At 34.9% G+C, this 19,502-nt stretch overlaps 1 pseudogene across 1 annotated transcript; it reads left to right on the plus strand.

Moving 5' to 3' along the window:
- Window positions 1-2,659: 2,659 nt before the first annotated feature.
- Window positions 2,660-11,598, plus strand: LOC149150813 (phospholipase D alpha 4 pseudogene; annotated as a pseudogene). The gene is made up of 3 exons (XR_016263249.1): window positions 2,660-2,798; window positions 10,816-11,295; window positions 11,519-11,598. The product of XR_016263249.1 is annotated as a phospholipase D alpha 4 pseudogene (transcript).
- Window positions 11,599-19,502: the final 7,904 nt, after the last annotated feature.

A 19,502-nucleotide genomic window follows, 5' to 3' on the forward strand; every position in this document is an offset into this window, starting at 1 on the left:
TCAAAGGAAAAATTCTGTTACAAAAAAAACGTCTTTCTCGTTAATTTCTCACTCTAAAATGTATTGCATACCCACACTTAGCCTTTCTTGGCACACTCTTAATCCCCGTGGCCTGCGATTCCTACAACAAGAGGTTGCAATATGCGTGTACTAAATACAAATACAGGAAGCAACATATTTCTGCATCCCAACGGTATTATACAACTAATTTTCATGTTAAAAGTTGGCCACCTTCCGTGGAACGAAACGAGAAGTCTTTAAATAGTCTACTGACATGTTTACTCTTTTCACAACGTGTTGAGCTGACTTAAATAGATGGAGAGCGTTTGTATTGTTGTTGTGGCAGACTTCTGAATTTTTTAACAAATTACACATTGAATTCGCATGTTGCAAAAAGCGTTTGTATTGTTGTTGTAGTAGACCCTGGCTTGTTGTGGCAGACCCCGGCAGGGACTACCGGCTGCATGCAGCACTTGTTTTGATTAGATTGGTTGGTTGATATGTTAATTGTTAAAAAAAAAATATTTAGTCATATATGTTGTACAATTTAGCATACTATATATTTAGAGAGCAAAAAAACATCATAAATAATATTAAAAAGACATATATTTACAATTCTGAGGATATCACAAGGGCTGGATAGTCCAACATGGTGCTCAGGGGTGTTGGAAACTTGAGTTCATATTGTATGTGTTTTTCCACATGCTTCATATGAGTTTTTATACGATCTAGGTTGTTTTACATTCTCTATTGGTTCCTCTGAAGTTCATTCAAGAAAGAAATGATTTCATTTCTATTAGCATGTTTATCCTTGAAAACTTGTCCCAACAATGTTTTTAGTTGCCAATGAAGAGTGACATGTGCATGTAGTGATTTCTACGACCCCTGGTATGCCTAGAGTCAGGGAACCAATGAGAAACTTCTCCAAAACTTTAGAGTCTCAGACCGTTTGTCTACGCCTACGAACATTTATTTCAAGCCTTTGAATGTTCACCTCAATACACAAAAAGATCACAACCTAGTAGAGAGTAATCACCTCCTAAATAAGAGCCTCAAAGCATGTACTGCTAGATTAACCACGCTCCCTAACACCTCAACAACAATGACCTTACTAGCAAGGCATGATGAACTAGAAAATCCACAATACCTTTTTAAACATTGAGAAAGGCACAAATGCATTTCCTTTAAAACTTAAAGTAATGACACTTCGAGCGAGACTACAAATAAAGAATTCCAACAATGCAAAAGTATTATATATAAAATTATATAAATACAAATATAAAAATTAAATACAAAAAAATATTATAAATATATATTCAAAAATAAAGTGTATATATAGGACCTAAAGAAACAAAATGCATTTTACACATCAATCATGTTGATGTTTAATATTAAAGTGACATAACATGAATTCATCCAAATTAAAAACTCACTATTATTTGTTTTTTTTTGGGGGTTCAACCAATATTCATCAACTATTATCACATGGCTACTTGAAGCAGTTAAGTGGTATTCTATGACTAAGAGTGTTTGTGAGGTTTTAACTAAACATTATCATATTTACTATTATCAAATTCCAAAAATGTTATGGTTTGAATTCCGATTGAATAGGTGTCTCAGTCAAGTCAACGATATGGATTTTTAATAAATATATTAATGAGAAAATCATATTGCCTCTTAATCTGTACGTTTGGTGTTTTATTTTCAAATAAATAAGTTGGTCATTATTTCATCTATATTATTTATAATATTTTCTTTAAAATAAAAAAAAAATTTAATATAAATAAAATCGATAATATTTATAATTATAAATTGTAATATTATAAAAATAAAAAAATATTAATAATTTAAATTATTATTTTTTTATGTTTTTTAAAATTTTAGTATAATAAATTAAAAATTAAATTACTTTTAACTCAATTAAAATCAAAATAGTAAAATATTTTTATAATTCAATCACATAAAGATATTATCTTTTTTTTGCTAAAGCAAGAGTCGGACCTTCTATTAACTTGTGACTGAAAATATGTTACATAAGTTACAACAGGCGTTAAGAGGAAGCAATTCCTCCAACAAAGGGAAGATTTAAATCAGCACTTAGTACCCATACAAAATTTGATGCCCCGACAAAACATTTGGCGGACTTAAAGATGGGAATAGAAATTGTATCCAAGAGATTTCGGGTCCGCTGAGATTTCGTGAATTGGGACCCACTAACCTGCTCGATAGCCTATAGCCATTGATCTGCTCCCTCATGATCAAACGGCCAGTGGCCATATCGGATGGAGCAGAAGCCCGAGGTATACCCGCCCGATGAGGGCGGTATTCACTCTCCACCCCAAGCCACGTGTTGACAGTTGAGTGGCATCGCATGCAATTCATAGATACCACTTTTGGTTTTGAGGGCACCCGAAAAGGGTGGTATACCGGAAGCTGTTTTGACTCCCGCTGACTATCTCCCGGACCCACCAACCTGCTCGTTGGCCTGTAGCCTTTGATCTGCCTCTCCATGATCCCACGGGATACCCGCCCGATAAGGGTGGTAATCCCTCTCCTCACAGAGCCACGAGGTGGACAGTGAGTGGCATCGTTTGCTTTTCTTGAAGACCATTTCAGGTTTTGAGGGTGCCCGGGGACCTGGAAACCGCTCTGACCCACTATGGCGCCAAGCCACAGAGACTCTGTGTCTGCTGCCCTCCATACTTCTGAGCCATCTGTTGGGACTGATTGTTACCGTGTTCCTAGTTACCCATTCTCTGGCCAAGCTTCCAATAGCACCAATGCAAAGGCAAACTATGGTGATCTCCTTCGAGACCCACAAGTTCCCAAACTCTGTGTATCTTCCTAACATACTCCTATTCTTCATTGATGAAAGGTGATAGTCAGTTGCCCTGTCTGTTCTGGTATTGCTCCATGTCTGTGAGGGCCCGAGATGAACAACCTTCATGCATTTGGCTGTCTGGTACCTCCTCCCACCTGCAGCACATGTTATCTCGTGTGCATCTTACCCCTTCATTGGCTAGCCAGTCTGCTACTCTGTTGGCTTCCCTACGTACATGCACGAAACTGAGAGTTCTTAGAATTCTTAGGTGTGATTGAATTCTATGATAGACCTGTAGAAGCCTCCAGTGGCTTGAGATTTTATCTGGTGTTGTTCCTGTGCCTATCCGCTTGACCGAATTGATGACTAATTCTGAGTCAGCCTCGATAATAACATTATGTGTATTGTGCTCTATTAGAATCTCCAAGCATTGCTCCATAGCCATGAGTTCAGCCATATTGTTGGTGGCTTTTCCCAGATGACTGTGAAAGATGACTTTTATGTTGCCCTCCTCATCTCTTATGACTCCTCCATAACCAACGTCTCCAGGGTTACCTTTTGAGGCTCCATCTATGTTGAATTTTAAAAAACCCTGTGAAGGGGGTTGCCAGAAAGCCTTTCCCTCTGAAGTATGCTTTGTGGTATGATTTAGACTCTGAGGGATATGTATCTGAAGTTCCAACCTTTCCAGAATGCGAGCCTCTCTGTGGCCCATGTGCTTTCCTGTAGAAAAACCCCCAAGGGTGTTGACCGTCTCCTTGAGATGTTTTAGGATTAGCGCTATGATGCTTCTAACTGGGCCATTTTTGTCTTTGAAGATCCTGTTGTTGCGCTCTTTCCATACATTCCAGATCAAGAACCCTGGAATCAGAGCCCAGGCTGTGTTTATTGTCTCATTGTCCGAGAAATCTCTTCTCCAATTTTTCAACGTAACAGTGATATTATTTTCATTCCTGTCTGTCTGCTTGAAGACATCTACTACCCAGTTCCATAGGGTTGAGGTGAAGGAGCAGAGGTTGAGAAGATGATTTGTGGTTTCTTCCTGCTGGCCGCATAGGTGACATCTTGAGGGGCCAGCAAAACCTCTCTTTCTGAGATTCTCCCAAGTTAGAATCTTGTCTTGTTGAACCAACCACCTGAACAGTTTGATCTTCATCCAATGTGGGTTATTCCATAGGTCTTTCCATGTCTTGTCAGTGTTTGGAAAGTTAAGACCTGTGGCTATTCTTTTGGCTTCTTTGAGGTTGAAAACACCCTTATTATTTCTGCCCCATCTTAATAGGTCATCTGAAGTTGAGGTCAAAATTTGTCTCTTTTCCAAAATAGCTTCTAGAGCTTTAGCTTGAGTTTTCAGCGGGGTCAGCTCACTGTAGTCTGGTAGCTTCCAAATTCTCCATTTGCCATTGTCCCTTGACTGATCCCAATAGTCACTTACTTTCTTTAATCCTTTGTTAATGGTATCAGTTTGGATGCTTGCTAATTCCTCTCTGCTAAGGTTACCTTCCTGCTGCCAGTTGTCCTCCCAGAACCAGGCAAGATTTCCATTTCTGATCTCCCAGAAACTATGTTTTTGTACTAAAGCTCTGTTCTCCCAGGCCTTGTTCCAAATATGGGAACCTTTTATGTGTCCTGTCATTCTTATGAGGTTCGTTTCTTGCCAGTTCATTGCATATTTTTGTTTCCAGAGTTTCGCCCAGGGTTTTCGTATTTCCTTTAGCCATCTCCACCACAGTTTTGCTCCCAGAACTTTGTTTAGAATATCTGGGTCATGTAGACCCAAACCACCATGGGATTTGGGTTTGCAGATCTTGTCCCAAGCTACCAGAGCCCATTTCTTTTTCTCTTCCCCTTTTCCCCAGAGAAAGTCTCTTTGAATATTTCTGATTTGCTGAAGGACTCCTTTTGGTGCCGGAAGGGCTGATAGCATGTAGATTGGGATAGTTTGAAGTATCGCCTTAGTGAGGACCAACCTCCCTGCTAGGTTCAAGGCTCTGCTTGTCCACTTGCTGACCTTGTCTTTCAATTTATTTGTTACAGACTCCCAGATGTCCTTGTTCAACGGTTTGTCGGTGAGGGGAACTCCCAGATACTTTGAGGGTAGTGAATCTCTTTGAAAGCCTAGAATTCTAGAGAGATTTCTTTGAATAGAAATATCAGTATTGAAAAAGAATATCTTTGATTTTGTGAGGCTTACCTCAGTACCAGCTGCCATTGCAAACTCATACAGAATTTGCTTGAATGCTTTGGCTTCCTTGACTGTTGGTATGCCTTGCAGCATAGTATCGTCCACAAATTGTTGATGTGTCACAGTGTCTCCGTTCTATGTGAGTCTCAGTCCCTGTATTCTTCCTTCCTCCTTGGCAGCAATGATCGCTCTGCCCAACCCTTCCATCATGAGAATGAAGAGGAATGGGGAGAGAGGATCTCCTTGTCTGAGACCTCTCATAGGCTTGAAGGTTCTGGATGGAGAGCCATTGAGAAGAATTGAACAACTGGCAGTGGTAACAAGAGCCATGACCCACCTTATCCAATTGTGGTCAAAGCCATATGCTTTGAGAACATCCCTTATGTAAGCCCAGCTTAGTTTATCATAAGCTTTTGCTATGTCTAGCTATATTATCATTCCCACTTGCTTATTGGTTTTGAGGGAATGTACCACTTCATGAGCTTGAATGATGTTATTGAGAATTTTCCTCCCTTCCACATAACCCATTTGCTCCTCTGACACCAGAGTTGGGAGGAGGGGTTTGAGTCTGTTGGCAATGACTTTGGAAATGATTTTGTACACCACATTGCATAATGCTATGGGTCTGAATTTGTCAGGAGAGGTGGCTTTTTCCTGTTTGGGGATTAAGGCAATGAAGGATTCATTAAGCACCCTCAAAACTGATTTAGAGTTTCTCGAGTCCTCCACTACCTCCAGAATGTCTTGTTTGACAATCTTCCAGCATATTTTGAAGAAGTCCACATTGAAACCATCTGGGCCTAGAGCTTTTCCATTATGCATTTCTTTGATAACTTCATTGACCTCTTCCTCCATTACTGGCCTGTTGAGATTATGATTGTCTTCCCTGGAAACCAGCTTAGGAATGTGCTGAGTAAATCTTTTCGTGAATTGGGATCTGTCTGCTATGGTTTCCTCAACAATGCTTTGAAAATGCTGGACCAGTACATCTTCCATTTCCTCATGAGTATTTTTCTTTGTTCCTTGAGAATCTGTGAGTTTCGAAATCCTATTGTTAGTCCTGTGTGCTATGGTGGATTTGTGAAAGAATTTGGTGTTTCTCTCCCCTTCCTTAATCCATTGTACTCTAGATTTCTGTCTCCAGAAGATTTCCTCTTGGAGACATCTGTTGTCCCATTCTTGTTGAAGTGAGTTTGCTAGCTCTTTTCTTTCCTCTATGAAGCCTTCAGTGATGAGAATTTGGTTAATTTCCTGTAATTGCTTTCCCACTTCTCCTTTAGCTTTGAAGATATTTCCAAACTCATTTTTATTCCATTCTTTGAGTTTTCTCTTGATGTGTTTGAGCCTAAGATGTAGAAGGAACATCTTCATGCCTTGGGAGTGTAACTCTTCTTTCCACCACTTCTCAATGTTTGTGAGGAAATCAGAGTGAGTGAGCCAGACATTCTCAAACCTGAAGGGTCTGTTTCTCAGTGTACCAGTTAAGGAAGCTTCCAGTTGGATGGGCCAGTGGTCTGAGCCTCCAAAAGGGAGGATGAACGTTGTCAGGCTTCGTCCAGTGAGCAGAAGTTCTTCTGAGATTATGAATCTGTCTAATCTTGAGGCTACTTGGGTAGTACCCCCTCTTTTGTTATTCCATGTGAAAATGCCATTTCTTGTGTCCATATCCACCAGTCTCATATTGGTGAGGAAGTTCTGGAAGGCAACTGAGTCTCTACCAAGTGTTCTGGTTCCCCCCTTTTTTTCTGTGAGAGATTTAATCATATTGAAGTCTCCCCCCAGAATCCAAGGTATTGCTGGGTGTCTTTTTTTCATTTCCTCCAGAGAGGTGAGGAGCCTGATTTTATCTTCCAGTAGTTGAGGGCCATAGACATTGGTGATCATGTAACACTCCTTGTCCCCCACAGGTTGAATAATCAAAGAAAGGTGGTGTCTGGACACCTCCGCATCAAGTATACCAAATTTCTGAGGATTCCATAAAGTGAGAATTCCACCAGCTGATTTAGTTGCTTTGACTTCAAGATACTCATACTTACTTAACCATTTGCTATGCTTTTCTCTGATCTTCTCTACTGAGCATTTGGTTTCCTGTATGAACACCATGTCTGGTTTTTCTTCTTTGATTCTATTACTTAGATTTCTTTGTTTTCTTCTACTCCCTAGTCCTCTAATGTTCCAGGTTGTGAGCTTCATTGAGGGGGGTTTGTAAAGGAGTAACTGGAGAGATCTTTCATCTTACCTGAGTCAATCATGAGTTTTCCACATTCTAACAACAGTTCTTTCTGTCTCTTCCTTCCTCTTTTCTTACCTGGGTTTTTGGCGGATTTTCCTAATATTAATCCCATTGATGTAACCCCTCTGTTTTCTTGGTTATCATGGCCTCTTTTGACTCCTAGAGCTTTTTGATGTGACTTGTTGAGGAATAGCTGTTGCACCCTATCAACTTCCTCCTGAGGTAGAGAGTTAATTCCTTTGTTGCTTCCTTGTTCTAGAAACTTTTCTAGTTCAAGGTTCTCCCTCTCAAGGATCTCCTGTAAGTCTTGGTCCTCTGTACCACTTTCACTTAGGGTCATATCATGGTCCCTTTCTAGTTCCATGGTACTCAGTGGGTCTATTTTGTGTTCATTCTGTTCCTGTGTGATCTCCATGCTAGCCTCTTTTCCTTTCCCGCTTTGTTGGTCCTCTGGTTTCTTTTGTATTCCTTCCTCTTCTACTTCTTCTTCTAAAATTTCAAAACTGTTGTGACTTGGTGCTTTGCTTTCACTAGGTTTCTTTTGGGTCTTTTTCCCCCTCCTTTCCCTTTTCCTCCCACTTTAGTAAAACCTATAGGGTCTTTTCCTTTGTTGGTTTTCTGGTGTTCCTCCCTTTTATTAAGTGGGCAGTCTCTGAATAGGTGTCCATGTTCATGACATTTGCGACATCTGAATGGTATGTGTTCATAGTCAACTGCCTGAACCCATTCCTCGTCATAAACTTCTAGGATGACTTCATCTGGAAGTGCTCCTGATAAGTCCATCTCTACACATATGCGAGCAAAGGAGGTATATTTTCCTCGCAGAGTCGCCTCTGATATCTTTATGAAATGACCTAATTTGTTACCTATAGCTTTTAAAGATTCTGGCATCCAATAATCTAAAGGTAAGGAGTATAGTCTAATCCATACCGGGACCGATGTGAACGTTTCTCGCTTCGGAACAAAGTTCATCGTCCAAGGTCGCATATAGAGACCAGCAGCCGCATAGAAGTATGGTCCTCCTTCAAAAATTTTGTCCTTGTCCTCCAGGTTCGTGAATACCACAGTAAAAAAACCCTTGGATCCAAGATGTATAGTTAACTCTCCTTTTGGTTTCCAGGTGTTTTTTATCCAAGTGTACAATGCTTTCTCCGTTGGCCAGATGCCCATAAACTTGCATATGATCACATAGGTTGTCATATGATCCCTGTGCTCTTGCAGAGCTAGATCATTTAGGATTACCCACGGTTTAATGTTAGACTTTGGTTTGCAGGGCCCCATCTTAGCTCTATTCTCAGATCCCTGACTGCTATCTTCTACTTTCTCCTCCTGTCGGACCTCCTCATGGGTCCCTTCCTTTTCATGGGGTTTGCTGCCTTCCGCCTTCTAGGTGTTAGAAATTTTTGTCTTGTTCTCCGAGGAGTTTTGAGGCTTGTTTCTATTCACTGCTCTACCTCTGTTTGAAACCACATTACTGTAGGAGGGAGTGGAGCTCCCTCCTCCTTGCCCCTCCATGGTTACCAGCTTGTTTTTGTCGCCTCCTGTGTCGAACCCTAGTTTTTCCGCTCCCGTGACCTCTCTTGAAAACTAAATGAAAAATAAAGATATTATCATATATGAATGATACTTATACATTAATTTAAAACAACAATAATATATATTTGTATTACTCATAATAGAAAATAAATATATTATTTAAATATGAGATAGAAATATAAATATTCTTTACATATGTTTTCTCATACAAATATCTAATTTTCCAACTTTATATATATATATATATATTAAACTCAGTTAAAAATTATTGTAAATGTAATATTTATATAAATATATTGTCAACTAAATTCATTTTAAATAATTAAAAAATATATATTATTTCAATATTCAATAAATTTAAACTATTTACAATAATATATAAAAAATATTTATAAATTTATATTTATCTGAGATAATTTTGTAATTTTGACTTTTTTCTAAATACTTGGTTATCAAAATAATATTAACAAAAAGATAAACCTGAAAAGTTATTTGACTTTTTTCTAAATACTTGGTTATCAAAATAATATTAACAAAAAGGTAAACATGAAAGGTTATTTTTTTTATAGAATTACTTTAAAAAATCAGATTTAAATAATTAAGCCTGTTTTAATGAATTAGAAACACTAATATAAAATGAAAGGGAAGGAAGATTTCTTAATCATCGGTCATTAATCTTCTAGTGAAAAACACATGTAAACTTAAAATACACATGAAATGCGAATGATGGAACCTTAGGCTCCACCCTCTCGATAATTGCGTTTCACTTATTTTGCAAACATACTTAAATGATGTGTATGTTTTAAATAAAGGGGGAGTTTTGATACGTAATAGAGTGATCTTGATGGCATATCTAGAAGCCCACTGGTTACATGTGGTGTTTCTGTTTTTGTTGGGATGATTTTGCAGCTTAGATGTAATATTTTCTGTTTTCAATTAAAAAAAAAAAAGGTGTTGTTTTAAAATAAATAAATAAATATATATAACCAAATAATTTCTTCTAGTTTATAATGAAAAAATTATATAACATTTTAATTATTATAAAAAATTTATATAATAAATAAAAAATAATTTTAATATTTGAAAATATTTTTTTAATTAAATTTATTAATATAAATCAAGTTAATCTAAACTAAGTTAGAAATAACAGTATTAACAATAACTTATTAACTCACTTTTGTAAGACACATAAGTAGAATAAAATTAACAATTTGGATGAGGTAAAATATCTCTTTATTACAACTTTGGGAAGAACTTATTAACTCACTTTTGTAAAACACGTATGTAGAATAAAATTTAATAATTTTGGATGAGGTAAAATATCTCTTTATTGCAACTTTTGGAAGAACTTATTAACTCACTTTTGTAAGACAGATAAGTAGAATAAAATTTAACAATTTTGGATGAGGTAAAATATCTTTTTATTGCAACTTGGGAAAAACTTAATTGAAACTTTGATTAAGCAAATAGATATACTTATAATAAAATTTAAAAATATTTATAAATTATAAATTATATTTTTAATTAAACTTTTTATAGGTTAATAATATAAGTTATAATAGTTAAAATATTAATAAACCAAATTAATTTAAACTAAGTTAGAAACAACAGCATTAACAATAACTTATTAACTCACATTTATATTTTTTTGTAAGACACATAAGTAGAATAAAATTTAACAATTTTGGATGACGTAAAATATCTTTTTATTGCAACTTCTAGAAGAACTTAATTGAACTTTGATTAAGCAAATAGATATATTTATAATAAAATTCAAAAATATTTTATAAACTATAAATTATATTTTTAAGCAAATAGATATACTTATAATAAAATTTAAAAATATTTTATAAATTATATTTTTAATTACGCCGTAAGGCATTCCCTCTGAAATAAACTTTGCTCTCTGCCTACGTGTCATTACTTTGCACCATTAGATGATATGTTAGACGATTGAGCCATGTTGAGTCGTTCGATTATGTTGAGGTAGTTGCAACTCCCTAACCACCTGACCAACGCAAATTTGATCCTCCATAACAGTTTTGGCTTCGCTTCTGGTTTCGGCTTCACGTCATCAATTGAAGGTTGGGAAACACTTCTTCGGCAGTTGCGCTTCTTGGGACCGAGATCAGGACTGTGAATGCCTGCATCTGATACCGATTGAGATTGCGCTGAAGGTAGTGAGCAAGATCAGAGCCCGGGAGCGGTTCGCCGTGTATGTGCTGACCCCAATGTGGTCGGAGGGAATACCGGAGGGGGATACTGTGCAGGCAATCCTGCACTGGTTCAGGAACACCGTGCGCATGATGTATAAGATGATCGGCGAAGCACTCAGGGAGGAGGGCCTGGACCATGAGTACCGCCCGACTGATTATTTGAATTTCTTCTGCGTGGGGAACAAGGAGGTGAAGCTCCCGGGCGAATATGAACCTCCAGAAAGACCAGAAGAAGGGACCGACTACTGGAATGCGCAGATTCACAGGAGAACCATGATCTATGTCCATGCCAAGCTCATGATAGGTAGGCACTCTATTTCATTTTCTTGGTTTAGGGTTTCTTAGGGTTTTTCATTTTCTTGGTTTAGGTATGGAACTCGAAAAGTTTCAGGGCTTTTCGAGTTTATGATCTCGAAAATGTACTTGAACTATCCTAACAGAGCCACTATATTTACATTTAATATTTTTGAATTCCCGTGATTCTCTTACACATGCCGAAAAATGTTGTTTTCTATTATGCTATGCAGTGGATGATGAATATATTATCATAGGATCAGCCAACCTGAACCAGATGTCAACCTTTTGTGTTTCTTGGGATATGTTCTAAGCTCCAAGATGGATATAAATTGAGAGCAATAAGTCCAGTGGTATCCTGGGATCAGAAGGGTTAGGATGCCATGCAAATTTTGGGCTTGCAGAAGATCCCATGAACAACTCGTTCAACTTCAAGTCATCAGGAATGAAGGTTTCATTTGGTGCACCTAGCTGGATATCTCCAAAACTTGTGTACGCTGGCAATTCAAGACGTCCTCTATCAAGACATCGCTTTATTTTATCAGATAATTTGGTCCAGTGTTGAGTATTCAGTTCCCTATGAGCACAAATTAGTCTGCAGTCCACTTATATTAATCATTAAAAGAGAGAGAGTAATGGGATAAACTTCATTTAAACAGATCTACGTCACTAACACCCAAAAGTTTGGTAAACCACTTTGCAGGTTGAAAATGGTTAAACATATGAAATGTTGCAGGGAAACATATGTTCAGTATCAGGGATGTTTTTAGGACTGGTGTATCAGCAAAAGACCTGTTTTCGCTATAATTTTCAATTCAGTAATCATGATTATCATTTTGATTTTGAAAATTTTATAATTATTTTATGTTTAATTTTTTTATATATTCGTTAATATTCATTTTCACTATAGTTTCACAGATTTAATACTTATAATTATGAAAGTAGAACAATTAAGTAAATTCCAGAACCTTATTTCTCTTTCCATTATTACAAGTTTATTTTTAATAACCTATTGATATCCAAACAGTTAGAATGAGACCTGACCCTCCTGTTTCAAATACCTCTTAAATCTTCACCGTGTGTACATGATGGAGAGTCAACAATTTTCCTTCTGTGTTTAGAGTTCCGGTCAGCGTCTTCATCATTACTTCGCTCCTGTTTATCTTGTTCAGAAAAAGCATCAACAATAGCACTAGGAAGTCTCTAATTCTGAAGAGACGAACTCAAACCTGCAGAATCAGCAAGGACAATAGTAGTAGTGGAATATACAAGATTCCTAAATTCTATATCATCCACAGAAGCCAGATTCGTGCTATCTTCCATTTCAGTAACAATAAAATAAAAATCACGAACTATACATATATAGGCATTGGAAATATTTCTGGTCTATAAGTTCATATATAACATCAGAAATTATAATTAAATAATAAACACAAAAATGTTAAAATCTCCTTAAGTTGAGTAACGCAAATCTTTTGCAACTCCTTCTCGGGGTTATTGTTTTTCAGTGATGCCACCACATAATTTGCCACCAATGCAATATCTGCTTTCGTCCTAGCATTCCACAAAGAGATAAATTTTAGGAACACTTCTGACATTGATTACTAACATGACATTTGTAAAATATGAAAATATAAGAAAAATGTAATACATCCCTCCATAAGAAAAATTTAATACATCCCTTTACAAACAAACAGGGAAATGGGCAATAAAGTAAAGAGAATAAAATACTGTAGTATAAGCAAATATTAAAAAAATTGATATCAATGTAATACTATGGGTTTTGATCCCTCAGTGTAATAATGTATATTTCCAATTTTAAAAATTTGGTAGAGCTGTATAAAGTTAAGATGCATATAATGTATAATTAATTTTGATTTTACTAATTAATATTGTGGAATGAATTTAAACTATAAATAGACATAGTCATATGAAATTGTAATTACACATTGATTGATGATCTAAGCACTTAGAGTTGAGTGGTCAAAATTATACATCTAGATCTTCTAGCTTGATTTAAAGATTAGTATTGTGCCTTTTTAATAGTGGGTTTCTCTCCTAATATTGTACTTCCTTCTCATTATAAATATTGTGTTTGATTTCTTATGTGATTGATTAAGGTTCTGGTAATAAATTGAATGGTACATTGATATTGTTAATTTACCACCGTTATATGTTGTTACAATCACTTTTACCCTAATTCTTATGTTTTATTAGCAATCTTTTAAAACAATTTAATCTCCTAATGATAAATAGCAATTGTAGATAGAATAGTAAATGCAAATAATAAGAGACATGAATTCACACCACACAAGAGGGCATGGAAATATTGAATCCAAAATAAAGTTGGCATATACAAATAGGGTGTGGATAAATTCCAACCATTTAAGTAGTAAAATTCTTCAAACACAAGTGTTGCCAGTGCAAATACATATGGATGTTTCAACAAAAGGCCAAATCAGGGTCTTCTGGTCAATAATTGCTAAGGATAGAGTTATTTTCTCTCTATAGTGCATTCTTTGGCAACTACAATAAATAACCAAAAAGAGAGACCGTGATACTGTGGATACTCCTCTCATGTCAATGATGCAATTCCTAAGACCCCTCTTTAACAATGATTCAAAATTCTACTTACATCCTTTGACAACATGTGGTGATGCTTTCATTATCATCATGGAAGAGTAACAATTTAATGCTACTCTGTCCTACGCTTACGGCGTTTCCTTTGCAACATCTGGTGCAATTGCTTAAAATATTAAATTAGGTTAGTCAATTGCTTAAAATATTAAATTTATTTCAAAAAGTTTTTGTTACTTTATAGGTTAGACACTGGCTTGATATATTAAACTTATTTCAAAATGTTTTTGTAACTTTATAGATAAGGCATAGATTTCTTGGCTCTATGATGAAAATAATGAAGCGAAAATACATGTTAATCTCTTACTTGTGCTCTTTGATGGAAGTTTTGTAATGCGTGACTGAAAAATACATGGTGAGAGAAAAATGCATATTATGCTAATTGAGGAATGTTTTTCGCTTGTCGAACTTATAGTATTGAATTTAACACACTAACACTTTGCAACAATGAACTAACAATGTTCATGATGAAAATAACAATAGGGAAGATTTATCTGCATAATGAAAAAGGCAATATGGGAGATTCCAATCGCGTTCCAAGGCATTTTTTAAAATGTGGATGTGACAAAAGGTTGTTGTGGAAGGTGTTGTTTGTATATGGGAAATTTCTTGATCATTGTGTATAATCTTAATGTTGATAGATATGTCTACTAAGTGGTTCCAGTTAATGGGGCATTGATTTGAGCGTTCAATATATTTTTATTCTTTATCAAAGTATTCTTTTGTTGTATTTGTGTTCTTCAATTTATGCCTTACGGCGTTTCCTTTGCAACATCTGGTGCAAATGCTAGTTAAACCTTTTATAGGTTAATAATATAAGTTATAATAGTTAAATATTTTAAAAATCAATGTAATATAAGTAATAATTAACCATAATTTGTTTTAATTCTGAATAATTAATAATAATTTGTTTTAATTCTGAATTTATTAAGAGAAAATCTCTTAAAATGTAAATTCTTCGAATGTAATATAGTATTGTTTATATTATAATATTTCGTGTTTTTCTAAATAAAAATATTTTTGAATTTAAGTTTATTAAAATATTGATTAATTTTATGGAATATCTTTAATAGTATTGAGGATAGAGAGTTTGGATATATCTCAAAAGTAATTATGGCATTTTTGCTTTTAGATTTAATTAAAGAATGTTACAAAATTAAAATGAAATAAAATATTTTGTGAAGTGGGCAGCTCAATTGGTTAATGAGAAATGAGAAATGTGAAACCGATAAACTCAGGTTCAAATCCCTCCTATTGTGACCCGAGCTATGGGGAGGAGGACATATCTTAACCCGAGAGGTTTACTGGTAGTTACGTGCTGGGTTCCTCCGGTTACAAAAATAAAAGCCATAATATTGTAACAAAGTCTATTTACAAGTTAATAATATTCATGGTAAAGTGGAGACAAATATTCATAGTTAAAAATCTTGTTATATTATAAGTTTATTGTAAGTATTAAGTATTTATGTGTTTATTAATTAAATTTGAATATAATTACAAAATCATTATTTTTGTTTGTACAGTAAAATGGATCTTAATTTATAGGTACAATTTATATGCTATATATTTTAATGCGATATATATATTATGTATTTCTTTTATATATATAAAAAGTCATAAAACTATTAATAAAAAAATTTACAATATAATAAATTGAATTTTAATATTTTTAATATTATATTATTAATTGAGTCAACATTTAAATATTTACATTTATTATGAATACCATAACATTTCTCCCCTACTATATTCTATATTACTTTTAAATTTTTATTATTTTTAATTTAACTAATACATAAATATTTACAAACAAACATTTACACCAATATAACATTAAAACCCTTCTCACTACAATAACCTTAATTAAATATAAAAATTATTATATTCTTAAGAAATAACCTTAATTAAATATAAAAATTATTATATTCTTAAGAAATAACCTTAATTAAATATAAAAATTATTATATTCTTAAGAAATTATTATTGAAAATGAATGGAAGAATATATTATTTTTAATTTAACTGATATATAAATATTTACAAACAAACATTTACGCCAATATAACATTAAAACACTTCTCACTACACTAACCTTAATTAAATATAAAAACTATTATATTTTTAAGAAATTATTATTGAAAGTGAATGGAAAAAAAGGGAAGTTGAAGAAGGCAAGCGTCAAAAGAATTTGAATACATAGTGGGGAAACTCTAAATCCGGAACAAGTGGCCCACCAGATCTCTACTAAACATGTTATATGACGTGTTGTACCCCCGAAATTAGATGTTGGTCTCAATCCACTCTCATCATAATGTGTACAATTTTGGAGTGTCCTCATTCATTCATTTTGGTTTCTGTGGTTTGTGGAGGCTAAGTGTTTTCAAAAAGCTAATGTCTTAGAAAACAATTAATAATATTTTTTTGAAAGTTACATTTTTTATATTTGATATTATTTTATGGTGTTGTCTATTAATATAATAAATTAGTTTGGATGGTAGATTTTTTATCAGAATTTGGTAAAAAGAATTTAAAAAATCAGAATGATCATTTTTTTTTATGATGGAAATGGATTTAACACTATTAAGAACCCATGGGGTACCCAAAATTCTAAAGTTTGACAATTGTAATCTAGATTTTCAAATATTTATGTCGGATTTTGTCATATTCTTTCCAAAATTTCTATTATTTTCCAAGCTAATTTGTGGGTTATTTAGACTACGCTTTATTTTATATCTTAGTATACTTAGAAATTTGATTTAAGCAAAGCCTTTTGGTAGAAATCACATAAGAGAAATTTTTGGACGACGCGTTTCAAACCAACAAGTGTGGTTCATCATCAGGACCAGATATTAATTTTTAATTTATGTATATAATACATTGCTTTTATGCATGTAAATAGCCTTGGGTAGAACTAAGTCTTTTAATGTTGATAATCTTTTGTTTTTATCATTTAGGTAATGTTTTTATATATATAAGTAGTCTTGTTAGAGTTCACGTCTCTTAATGTTGAAAAAATATTTTTTATCATCTAGGTAGAGTGTATTTCTCTCTCCCACCCCCTTGTACTACTCTGCATTGCGGGAGGTGTTACTTATTGTTTTAATATGATCTTGAAGGTCTATTATGAAGATGGTGTTACAAAAATCCTCTTTTCCAACTTCATCGGAACCCAAAATAAATACTACCATAGGGTTAAGTTCATCAAGAGTTTTCCAGCAATATAAATTTTATCTCAATTTGACTCTCATATTGAAAGTTATGCCCATTCAAATTTTAACCAATTTTATCATGCCACATTAACAAGGTACTTCCATGTGGCATCCATGTGACCCACGTGACCCTTCTATGTCATCCCTAGCAGTCCCACATCACTCATGGCCCCTATGTGGCATCCATGTATCCCTTACCTTATCCCAATGATGCTTGCCACGTTAGATTAGGTTTGTGGGTCTCATTAGGTCTAATGCCTTTGTGTTATGCAACAATTCTACATTATATCTAGCTTTAGACCAATCTAGGTTTTCAAACATTATTCATTGTTGACACACCCCCGAACCCTTGGACATCCAGTTTACCTAGTTACGTCGAGAGAGATCCGGCTCAACAGTCATTCAGTGCACCACAAGAGTGTATGTTGCGTGCTAACCCCATATCCGGGATTCCCTAGAACTTGTTTACGCTTAATAAAATTAGTTATGGGCCTCATCCAGGACTCTACGAATGTGTGAAAACTTGTACCTATCCAAATTTCCCAAATCACGAATACAATTTAAACTTCTTAAGAAAGAAAAAGAATCTTGTTTTGCGCCTATGAGCCACCATTGTTGGGCCCCATCCCAAATCTCCATTTATGAATGACGCATGACCCAAAATCCAAGATGACTTATATCCATATCATTTCCAATGTATACATGCCTTATCCATCTGGATGCCTAGATCACCAGATGCATCCATGATAGAAATTGGGACTCCACCCCCTCATATATATGGATACAAATGACACTTGGAAGAAAAAATGGTATCCGGTCTAGATACAAAGCCCATTCAAAGGACCATCCACCCCTAGATAACTCTGGATAAGACTTGTATATAGGGAAACTTGAGGGGAATTTAACATATTTCCCAAGGAGTCAGTGCTTTTGCCAAAACACTAAGTTTCTGAGACAATGCCCAAATCCTAGGAATAAACCTTCAAAGATTTTAGACCATATCCAGAAGAGTTCAAGGCACTAACAAAACTTATATTACCATGGATTATAAGCAAAAGAGAGAAATGGCTCCAAAAGCTAGATTTCACCAAAAAACCATAGACCATGCTTACTTTGTGAAGCTCAAGACATCACCCTTAAAATAAGTGACTATCAGCTCTAATTGAATCTTTATTCAACATACAACACCTGAGTTACCTTCTTATCATGTGAGTTGGTCTATAGTGTTAAATGAGGGAATGAACCATCATATTCATAAACATATCAGATAAATGAAAACACTTGTAATAACAGGTTAACTGATGGACTTTAGGCAACCAATCATACTTATATAAATAACTTTGCAACTAATGAAGATAATAACTATCAAATAGTTATGGAAGTTCAACATAACCATAAATACATAGAAGGTAATATGTTCACCATAAATTTGCAGTCAATTCAATACACTTCATATGTAGTGCAAAACCATAATTCAACCAATGACACACCAAACAATTTCATCATCCACTATTCAAATGGATACGAGTAATTATACTAATCTGTTTAACTTAAAATGGTTGGCAATCGAAGGGGGGACTTAACTCTCCATCCAACCATAATCCAACTACATTGTAACCATTCTTGCAGTTGACCACCTTCGAGCCAGGTTTAGAGTCTGAGGAGATGCTTGATCAAGGGAAATTCATTGAGGCTTTATCCAAACAATCAGGAGAAGGAGTCCATTGTCTAGATGGTTTGTCAATTGTTCTCTAGTAATAATCACCCTAGGAACTCTCTTCTTCTCTAATATCAATCACATGGCTTCACTCAAGGCATAGTTGGAGTCTCGCTTCGTTCCAGGAGATTGAATCCAATATATAAGTGGTTTATTAGCTGAATTTTCAAGGTAAGCACTACAGGAATATGTAGCCCATTATCTAGGTGGTTTATCAACTACTTAGCAAGCACTACGTGGTTTATCAACTTCTCCAAAAAGCACTTAGTAGTTTATTAACTCATTTTAGCAAGCACCACAATGACTCAGCTTACCTTCCTAATGGTTTATCAACCTTCCAGTAATCACCCAAGTGGTTTATTAGTCCATTCAATAAACACTAAGTGGTTTATCACTTATTCAACCAGCACTTAGTGGTTTATTAGCTTACTCAACAAGCACTAAGTGGTTCAATCCTCCATTGGGCCTCCCACTGTCAATCAGACTCAGGCACATAGTTCAAGCCTCAACACAGTCATAGGGAATACCATCCTAATCATACAACACTAACTCAAGGTTGTTCTTCTTCGTTTGTTCTTGCTCTTGCACTATTCCTACCTTCTCTCTTCACATTTTGTGTGTTCTCCTTTCATTTCTCCCTTTCGTGTTCACTTAC

This window comes from Pinus tabuliformis, chromosome 9 (assembly GCF_031772625.1).
Source record: "Pinus tabuliformis cultivar Carrire ecotype Pingquan chromosome 9, CPIR1, whole genome shotgun sequence".
In the NCBI taxonomy this organism is placed as follows: domain Eukaryota; kingdom Viridiplantae; phylum Streptophyta; class Pinopsida; order Pinales; family Pinaceae; genus Pinus; species Pinus tabuliformis.